General features: G+C 38.4%; 1 pseudogene; it reads left to right on the top strand.

Annotated features, from left to right (window-relative positions):
- Window positions 1-778: 778 nt before the first annotated feature.
- Window positions 779-1,746, top strand: LOC133072729 (3-beta-hydroxysteroid-Delta(8),Delta(7)-isomerase-like; annotated as a pseudogene).
- Window positions 1,747-11,289: the final 9,543 nt, after the last annotated feature.

The following is an 11,289-nucleotide window of genomic DNA, read 5'->3' as shown; positions in this document are numbered from 1 at the left end:
GGTGCCTTATCTGTTTCTCTTATTATAAACATTCCCAAAATAAGTTAACTGAAGTACACACTTGTGTGCTTCACTGAGTCCAGCTCAGGAGACCCGCCTCTCAATACGGTCTCTCTCTCAGCAGTGTCATAGCTTCAGGGAAAGGCTTTGCCAAGGTTCTGCCCCTGCTTCTTTGAAATACAAGGTGACATATAGCTAGAAGACAGATAGACCACATCTTTATCCATTCATCACTTGATGGACATTGACTATCATAAATAGTGCTGCAATGAACACTGGGGTGTATATCTTTTTCAATTGTACTTTTCCTTCGAATTTACTCAGCCGTATAAAAGAATGAAATAATGCCATTTGCAGGAACATGAATGGACCTACAGATTATCACACAAGATGAAGTAAGCCAGATGAAGAAAGATGAATATCATATGATATTATTTATATGTGGAATTTTTAAAGTGACACAGATTAACTTATATACAAAACTGCAACAGACTCACAGACATAGAAAACTTATTGTTACCAAAGGGAGGAAGAAGGAGAAGGATAAATTAGGTGGTTGAGATTAACATATACCCACTACTGTACATAAAATTGATAAACAACAAGACCCTATTGTTTAACACAGTGAGCTCTACTCAGCATCTTGTAATAATCTATAATGTAAGAGAATCTGAGTCACTCTTCCTCACTCCTGAAACTAATATAACACTGTAAATCAACTGCACTTCAATTAAAAAAAATAGGTTTTCTTGCGGGTTGGTTGCAGGTCTACAAAGACATGACCACCAGCCCCACACACCCATTCTGGCCTCTGGGCCTGAGGCCGGACAGCTCTGTGCCTGATGACTGCCCCCCTCCATGCCCCTGGCAGATCCTGGCTGGCCCCTTCTGTCTCTGGAGTCTCAGCTGTGACCCCGTGGCTGTTGGGAGGCTGTGCTGTGGTCGTCCTGCTGGGGACTTGGCAGAGACTGTCCTTGTGCTGGTTTGCAGTATGTGGGTTCATTCACTTGAGGGCTGGTTCAGCCTCTGCCATGCGGACCTTTCGGAGACCAAACCTTCTTATCTCAACTTTGGGAAGAGTATCCCAATATGTCTCTGTAGGTCATATGATAATCTGTAGGTCCATTCATGTTCCTGCAAATGACATTATTTCATTCTTTTATACGGCTGAGTAAATTCGAAGGAAAAGTACAATTGAAAAAGATATACACCCCAGTGTTCATTGCAGCACTATTTATGATAGTCAATGTCCATCAAGTGATGAATGGATAAAGATGTGGTCTATCTGTCTTCTAGCTATATGTCACCTTGTATTTCAAAGAAGCAGGGGCAGAACCTTGGCAAAGCCTTTCCCTGAAGCTATGACACTGCTGCAAGAGACAGCTAGTATGTCCTGAATGATAACTGCATGATATGCATGGAGACTATCATGGCTTACCTGTGGGGACCACTCAGCGTATGGATGATCGCTTCTCTCCACCAGCAATGCCCCCACTTTGTCCTAAAGCTTGTGGTCTCTGTGGGTCAGGTATACGGACATGTGCTCTATTTCCTGACAGAGTACCATAATGGATTCCAGCTCGGGGAGCTGGGACACCCACTCGACTTCTGGTTTTACTTTGTCTTCTTGAACGCCTTGTGGCTGGCACTGCCTGGACTCCTCATGCTGGCTTCTATAAAGCAACTTGCTCATGCCCAGAGCATACTGGTGCCAAAGCCCCAAAAGCTAAGAGCAAGCAGAACTAAAGAGTGATGGATTAGGCTTAAACACTGGCTATTGAGGAACTCTCCACCTGCCAGAAGATTCCAATCCTTGCTCCCACAGGTTGGAAGGACAAATCGAATTGATCTGTCAAACTCAGGTTGATGGGTGGGCAGCGGGAAGAAAAGAGCTGTGCGGAGCCCCTGTCAGGAGCCAATGGGACAAAGGTACAAGAGAACCTAGGAAGTCTGTGATGGGGACAATTTTTTAAATCAGGAAATAAAGATCTTGACCCTAAAAAAGAAAGAAAGAAATGCTAGGTGACACATTGGAAGGCCTTGAGGCTGCTGATGAAGATCACAGACTCCAAAAGAGGGGAAGCCTATGGAACGGGAAGAACCCAGAGGAAGGGCTGGTTGGTGAGCTTGCTGAGGTTTCTCCCACAAATCCGCCGACCACAGCTCCCTGCAACATGTAGCTTCCTTACCCAGACCGTGGAGGGTCCATTTTCTGCTTCTTTCCCTGGTCCAGTTTGGAGTTCTGGAGGTGACCAGCGATAGTGTGGATTCACACTATTACTCAGGGCTGCAGAGGATCATGCAAGATAAAACCATTACATTTTCTCCCAATCCCCATTTATGTGTGCACTTAGAGGTCATGTGCGTGAACCATGAAACTGATTACCCTCATTGACAACTAGATGTATGCAATAGTTTTACTGATAAAATTACTTCCAATGTTTGATTTTTTTTCTTATAGTCATTCTTTTCTTTTCTTTTTAATTTTATTTTTTTTGGCCTCTCCACACAGCTCAAAGGACTTTAGTTCTCCCACCAGGGACTGAAACTTGTTGGTGAAAGCACAGAGTTCTAATCACTAGACTGCCAGGGAATTTCCTAACCTTTGGTTGTTTTAAAAAAACTAAATAAATTGAAGCATTATTTAAACATTTTGATTATAATTTATACATAGATAATATGTATTCACCTTTTAATTTTTAAGGCAAATGTGAGGTATCATTGCCATACAATAACTGCACATATTCTGGTGTACAATCTGAACAGTTTCCATATATATATGTATATATATATATATATATATATATATATATATATATATGTTTATGAACACAGCACCATCATCAAGAACACCATATTGATCTGCTTCTGAAGTTTCCTTATGTGAAATATAATCCCCTCATCCAGTGCCCCAGAAACCATGAGGTTTCCCAGTCTGGTCACTGGGGAAAGGCGCCCTTCTTGGATTTTCGTGAGCACCACATCCGATTACCTCTCATCCTCTTGGAGGGGACTTGCCAAGACCCTAGGTAGTTTGCTCACAGTGCAGCTGCATAGGAGACAGTGATTTTCTGAACTGCTGGCAGTCTCTCTGTGAAACTCTCTTCTCCCCATCAGGGTAGCAGGAGAATTCAGCCTGGTTCTCTGGGCCCTGCTTGTCCACCAAGCCCTCCCCTCTCTATTGTGCTGGTGGTGAGCAAGACAGACACTGCTGGGCTGTTTCAGTCAGTGTTCCCCTCCCAGGGATCACTGGCTGGTCTTGTCCAATATCCAGTGTCTTTAAAACCTGTGTTTTAAATGTATTTTTTCTTTTTGCTTCAGATAGGACAGTTCATCTAGCTCCTCTTATTCCATCTTAGCCAGAAACAACCTGCATTTTAATTTTACTAGATAATTTTGTATATTTTGTGATATCTATAACTTGAATCATGTGAAAATATTTCTAAAAGTATTATTTTTCCATTTCATTTTACCCTTATGGAGTTATATGTTGACTTTTCACTTTAAATACAATTACACTTAGATTTTAAATTCTTGAAATCATTGCTGACAATATCACAGAAATTATGTGAACATTTTGACACTAATTATAGCATTGGTGAGTTTGTTGAAATGAGGACAAGAAAATAAATCTTGTGGAGTAAAAATAAATAATATGATTTATGAATGTCTTTAATTTAATTATCGCTCATTCAGTCATTGTCAGTTCAGGATCTGGGATTTGGCTACAGTCCAGTCATTCTTTTATATTTTAGCCATTTTCTATCCTAAAAAACTGTAGCTTAATAGACATTACTTAATTTTGTCACTGAGAATGTATCTCTGATGAGCAGCATGACAGAGAACATCATGCTCATCAATGTGCAAGCATGCTTTGCATCTATGTGCAGTGGTCAGACACGCAGGGCTCCAGCCTCCATCTGTGCCCTCCTCTGCCCAGGCTCAAGAGAGGCACAGAGCCACCGTGGGCCTCACTCACCCGCTCCCTGAGCTGGCTCCCTTTATGGGCTCTGGCATGGATTCTGAACCCTCTAAATCTGCAGTTACCTTGCTTCTATAGTTTTTGAAGGACTTCATTTTTACCTGTGGCCAAGTTTCATGGTTTTTGTGGGTGACAAAAGAAATGTTCACATATTGAGGTTATGGGACAATCATTTTGGCTTATACATGAGTTATCTTGAATATCATGCCTGTTTGTGGCCTGTTAAAAATCCATTGTACATCTGCGTTAATATTAAGGAAAGGCACCCTGACCAGAAGTAAAATATGCCCATGTTAAAAATAAAGATTCAGCACCTTCCTTCCTGGGATGCCGATGCTGACCCTTTGGTAAGATGCCCCACCCAGGCGCCAAGGCCATGCTGTCCATGGACAGGTCTAATGTTTGTTTGTTTGTTAACTCTTGACATCCTGACTGGTGTAATGTTCTTTGTTCCAACAAGACATAAAACTGCGCTGAAAAACATGCTTCTCCAGAGCAGTCTATCAAAATAATCTGGGCTATAGTCCTCAGTTTGGTTCAAAAAAACCTCTTTTCTATTCCCAGTATAGATTGTTAATTATACATTATTATTTTCATTGACAAGGTCTAGAAGGACTCCCTGATTCTGCTTTCCAGTTACTTGGGTCTCTGCATTGTTGCACGGACTTGTTCAATCACTTCAGGGGTGTCCAATTCTTTGCGATCCTGTGGAACTGCCCACCAGGCTCCTCTGTCTGTGGGGATTCTCCAAGCAAGAACACTGGAGTGGGTTGCCATGTTCTCCTTCAGGGGGTCTTTGAACCAGGTATTGAACTTGGGTCCCTTATGTCTCCTGCATTGGCAGGTGGGCTCTTCACCACTAGCTCCACTTGGGAAGCCCAGGATAGCCCTTCACCATTCTGTTATCAGGGATATAAATCCCACTGTGGGCTAAGCAGTGTTATTTTATTGAAAAAATCCATCAGTATAAGATCAGTACCTAAATGCAAGAGATTAAAATATCAATGTTCAATCATGCATTTTGTGAAAAAATAAGCCCTGCGGAAGTTATGAAATAATCAAAATCATGTAGAACAACATTCACATTGTCCAGTGATTTTCTTATTTATCAAGACTAATTCTTGGAATTCTCTTTATTTCCTTTTTTTTTTTTTTTCTTTTGGTCTCAGTTGAATAACCTGGGCATAGATGATCAATAAGTCCTTTTAGCTCCGTTTACAAACTGTTTCTAGACTCTCTCCTCTTCTGTTTATATCCACTGCTATCTCCAAGTCAATGCCATTTTTGCTGCCTTTTCTCACATGGGATTATCATTCTGGTCTTTAAAGTACTCATGATTTTACCCTTGTTTTTCCATGTGTATTTCACAAAGCAGCAGTATAAGCCACCAGATAAAAGACAGCTGGTTAAATTTGAAAGAGATGAACAAGAATGTATTTTAAGTATAAATATGTCCCCAATATGTCATGAGATATATTATGTTCTGTATTTTTATTTGCTAAATCTAGCAAAACTAAACCAAAAAAGGAAAAACAAAAAACAACTTTATCTTAATGTGAAACAGATTATGGATTTCCTTAGTGTCTCTGCTGGTAAAGAATCCACATGCAATACAGAAAACACCAGTTTGATTAGGATCCTAGAGGGGCATGATCCTCTGGAGAAGGGATGGACTACCCACACCAGTATTCTTGGGCTTCCCTGATGGCTCAGATGGTAAAGAATCTGCCTGCACTGCAAGAGACCTGGGTTTGATCCTGGGTTGTGAAGATGTTGGAGGAGGGCATGGCAGCCCCCTCCAGTATTCTTGCCTGGAGAATCCCATGGACAGAGGAGCCTGGCAGGCTACAACCCATGGGGTTGCAAAGAGTCGGGCATGACTGAGTGACTAAGCATAGTACAATAGAGATTATGCCATGTGCTTGTACAAAATCCTTTAGTCTTTTCATTGAATTTAGAATAAATGTACTATTACCTTCAAGATTCCATGTTATGTAATCTCCAAATCCAACCCTGCCATTTTTTTCTCAGTCACTGCTCTCCAAATGCACTAGCCTTTCTTTTCCTTTAAGTTGCCAGATTTGTTCTTGATAGAGCACATTTGTATTTGCAGCTCTCTCTGGCTGGCATGTCCCTCTTTCCTGAAGAATATCATTGGGCTACTTTCTTCTTACAATGCAAGCTTCAGTTCAAAGATCTCCTCACCAGAAAAGATACTCCATGGCTCATGAGTGAGCTTTTTCTTATGATTCTACAGTTTCTTTATAGCATCTGTTATAATCCAAATTTGTAGTATTATTTTTGTAGAATAATTTACTAATTTATTTACTTACTTTTATTACCCCTCTCCACCACTACCTTGAACATCTCTCATACAAATGAGGAGTGAGTATGATATTTAGGGAACTGTTTTGTTTTTTGTTTTTTTTTTATTTTTAAAGAAAGAGTGAGATTGCTGCATTAGATAAATACAAAACTGGTAAATGTCTTATAGAGCAAGACACCCATAACCATTTTTTGCTGTTACCATTTCTACAAAACAAAAACAAACAAGTTAATATGTCACTTCACACTGTCTGGAATATATCAAAACAGACTATAACGAGTCAAACTTGGAAATAAACTCTGGTTGGCCTTGTTAAACAATATTCCCGTTTGTCAGTGAAAAGTCACATTATACTGTCTTTTCTTTTATCTCCGAATTTTGGATAATTCTTTCCAACTAAGTGACGTTTATACTTGACTTGCAAGTCATTTTTGTGTCTTTGTCATCTAGTAAGAAAATGGGAGGATGGAAAAAGTCAGATAGTGGTCATGAGGGATCCTCTATCTGATCCATAGAGATTATTATTAGACAAAATGTCAGTACTCCCTAGGATTTGGTGAGAAATTGCAGTTACAATAATGTAATAATTAGTTTCATTCTTTTACAAGTGGTTGACCAGTTATCCCAGCACCACTTGTTAAAGAGGTTGTCTTTTTTCCATTGTATATCCTTGCCTCCTTTGTCAAAGATAAGGTGTCCATAGGTCCGTGGATTTATCTCTGGGCTTTCTATTATGTTCCATTGACCTATATTTCTGTCTTTGTGCCAGTACCATACTGTCTTGATGACTGTGGCTTTGTAGTAGAGTCTGAAGTCAGGCAGGTTGATTCCTCCAGTTCCATTCTTCTTTCTCAAGATTACTTTGGCTATTCGAGGTTTTTTGTATTTCCATACAAATTGTGAAATTCTTTGGTCTAGTTCTGTGAAAAATACCATTGGTAGCTTGATAGGGATTGCATTGAATCTATAGATTGCTTTGGGTAGAATAGCCATTTTGACAATATTGATTCTTCCAATCCATGAACATGGTAGGTTTCTCCATCTGTTTGTGTCCTCTTTGATTTCTTTCATCAGTGTTTTATAGTTTTCTATGTATAGGTCTTTTGTTTCTTTAGGTAGATATACTCCAAAGTATTTTATTCTTTTTGTTGCAATGGTGAATGGTATTGTTTCTTTAATTTCTCTTTCTTTTTTTTCATTGTTAGTATATAGGAATGAAGGGATTTCTCTGTGTTAATTTTATATTCTGCAACTTTACTATATTCATTGATTAGCTCTAGTAATTTTCTGGTAGAGTCTTTAGGGTTTTCTATGTAGAGGATCATGTCATCTGCAAACAGTGAGAGTTTCACTTCTTCTTTTCCTATCTGGATTCCTTTTACTTCTTTTTCTGCTCTGATTGCTGTGGCCAGAACTTCCAACACTATGTTGAATAGTAGTGGTGAGAGTGGGCACCCTTGTCTTGTCCCTGATTTCAGGGGAAATGCTTTCAATTTTTCACCATTGAGGGTGATGCTTGCTGTGGGTTTGTCATATATAGCTTTTATTATGTTGAGGTATGTTCCTTCTATTCCTGCTTTCTGGAGCATTTTAATCATAAATGAGTGTTAAATTTTGTCAAAGGCTTTCTCTGCATCTATTGAGAGAATCATATGGTTTTTATCTTTCAATTTGTTAATGTGGTGTATTACATTGATTGATTTGCGGATATTAAAGAATCCTTGCATTCCTGGGATAAAGCCCACTTGGTCATGGTGTATGATTTTTTTAATATGTTGTTGGATTCTGTTTGCTAGAATTTTGTTAAGGATTTTTGCATCTATGTTCATCAGTGATATTGGCCTGTAGTTTTCTTTTTTTGTGACATCTTTGTCTGGTTTTGGAATTAGGGTGATGGTGGCCTCCTAGAATGAGTTTGGAAGCTTACCTTCCTCTGCAATTTTCTGGAAAACTTTGAGTAAGATAGGTGTTAGCTCTTCTCTAAATTTTTGGTAGAATTCAGCTGTGAAGCCATCTGGTCCTGGGCTTTTGTTTGCTGGAAGATTTTTGATGACAGTTTCGATTTCCTTGCTTGTGATGGGTCTGTTAAGATCTTCTATTTCTTCCTGGTTCAGTTTTGGAAAGTTATACTTTTCTAAGAATTTGTCCATTTCTTCCAAGTTGTCCATTTTATTGGCATAGAGCTGCTGGTAGTAGTCTCTTATGATCCTTTGTATTTCAGTGTTGTCTGTTGTGATCTCTCCATTTTCATTTCTAATTTTGTTAATTTGGTTCTTCTCTCTTTGTTTCTTAATGAGTCTTGCTAATGGCTTGTCAATTTTGTTTATTTTTTCAAAAAACCAGCTTTTAGCTTTGTTGATTTTTGCTATGGTCTCTTTAGTTTCTTTTGCATTTATTTCTGCCCTGATTTTTAAGATTTCTTTCCTTCTGCTAACCCTGGGGTTCTTCATTTCTTCCTTCTCTAGTTGCTTTAGGTGTAGAATTAGGTTATTTATTTGTTTTTTTTTCTTGTTTCTTGATGTAAGCCTGTAATGCTATGAACCTTCCCCTTAGCACTGCTTTTACAGTGTCCCATAGGTTTTGGGTTGTTGTGTTTTCATTTTCATTCATTTCTATACATATTTTGATTTCTTTTACACAAAAATAAACTCAAAATGGATTAAAGATCTAAATGTAAGACCAGAAACTATAAAACTCCTAGAGGAGAACATAGGCAAAACACTCTCCAACATAAATCACAGCAAGATCCTCTATGACCCACCTCCCAGAATATTGGAAATAAAAGCAAAAATAAACAAATGGGACCTAATGAAACTTAAAAGCTTTTGCACTACAAAGGAAACTATAAGTAAGGTGAAAAGACAGCCCTCAGATTGGGAGAAAATAATAGCAAATGAAGCAACAGACAAAGGATTAATCTCAAAAATATACAAGCAACTCCTGAAGCTCAATTCCAGGAAAATAAATGACCCAATCAAAAAATGGGCCAAAGAACTAAACAGACATTTCTCCAAAGAAGACATACAGATGGCTAACAAACACATGAAAAAATGCTCAACATCACTCATTATTAGAGAAATGCAAATCAAAACCACAATGAGGTACCATTACACACCAGTCAGGATGGCTGCTATCCCAAAGTCTACAAGCAATAAATGCTGGAGAGGGTGTGGAGAAAAGGGAACCCTCTTACACTGTTGGTGGGAATGCAAACTAGTACAGCCGCTATGGAAAACACTGTGGAGATTTCTTAAAAAACTGGAAATAGAACTGCCATATGACCCAGCAATCCCACTTCTGGGCATACACACCGAGGAAACCAGATCTGAAAGAGACACATGCACCCCAATGTTCATCGCAGCACTGTTTATAATAGCCAGGACATGGAAGCAACCTAGATGCCCATCAGCAGATGAATGGATAAGGAAGCTGTGGTACATATACACCATGGAATATTACTCAGCCATGAAAAAGAATTCATTTGAACCAGTCCTAATGAGATGGATGAAGCTGGAGCCCCTTATACAGAGTGAAGTAAGCCAGAAAGATAAAGAACATTACAGCATACTAACACATATATATGGAATTTAGAAAGATGGTAACGATAACCCTATATGCAAAACAGAAAAAGAGGCACAGAAATACAGAACAGACTTTTGAACTCTGTGGGAGAAGGTAAGGGTGGGATATTTCAAAAGAACAGCATGTATACTATCTATGATGAAACAGATCACCAGCCCAGGTGGGATGCATGAGACAAGTGCTCCGGCCTGGTGCACTGGGAAGACCCAGAGGAATCGAGTGGAGGGGGAGGTGGGAGGGGGGATCAGGATGGGGAATATGTGTAAATCTATGGCTGATTCATATCAATGTATGACAAATAATAATAATAATAATAATAATAATTAAAAAATAATAATGTAATAATTAATGCAAAGGTCTTTGCCAGAGTGGAAGGAATATTTGTTAGGATGCATTTATATCTCTATATATATATGTGTGTGTGTGTGTGTGCGTGTATATATATATATATATATATATATATATATATATATATATATATACACATACAAAGTTTAACTTGAAAATAGTAATCAGTTCTAATGTTAGAAAACAATAAGCCTTTTAACACTCTTTTTCAAAGCAGGTAAAATAATGAGCCTATCCTTTGAGCCAAAAGCAAATTTTCCTTTAAAGCTAAACTTATAGAAGCTTGGTAAAGGTAATTTCAAGGTGAAAAGTGTGGTTAAATAGTCTATTTACTTTAATAATTGAATTTTTATTGAGGTGTAGTTGGTTTACAGAGCTCTGTTAGTTTTCAGGTGTACAGTGAAGTGATTAAATATATATACGTGTATGTGCATATATATATGCATATTCTTTTTCAGATTCTTTTCTATTACATGTTATTACAAAATATTGAATATAGTCCCCTAGATTCTACAGTAGGTTTTTGCTTATCTGTTTTATATATAGTAGTGTATATGTGCTAATCACAAACTCCTAATTTATCTTCCATCTCCTTACCCCTTGGTAACCAAAAGTTTGTTTTCTATGTCTATGATTTTTTTTTGCAAATTAATGAATTAGAATTTTACTGAAATGTTATTTCTGCCTGTCCAGCTGCTCTTACTGCATCTATGGCTAGTCTCTGGGGACAGCCATACAGTGGTGGAAGCATAAAGAGGAAAAATGAGCTCTTGCTTTCCTGTTAAAAAGCAGCTAAATAGAAGCTTTGGGTTTAGGGAGTGCATGGAAGGTGACAAGAAAGGAAAAAAAACTCACACAGTGCTTTCTGTATGATGAGAGTCAGTTAAGCTGAAGACTTTAGCAGCAGTGTAAGCTGACAGGTGTCTCTAAAAGCAACGGGCTGAAGTTGCAATTTAGACTCATTTGTGTTTAAGAGAAATGGTATTAGTCACAAAAGCTCCTTCTTTGTTCATGTCAAAATAATTGAGCATTTTCCCTAAAATTGCTAGTG

Source organism: Dama dama, chromosome 18 (genome assembly GCF_033118175.1).
Source record: "Dama dama isolate Ldn47 chromosome 18, ASM3311817v1, whole genome shotgun sequence".
NCBI classification, from domain to species: Eukaryota; Metazoa; Chordata; class Mammalia; order Artiodactyla; family Cervidae; genus Dama; species Dama dama.
Note: the sequence above shows the minus strand (reverse complement) of the source record. Positions and strands in the feature narration are given on the sequence as shown.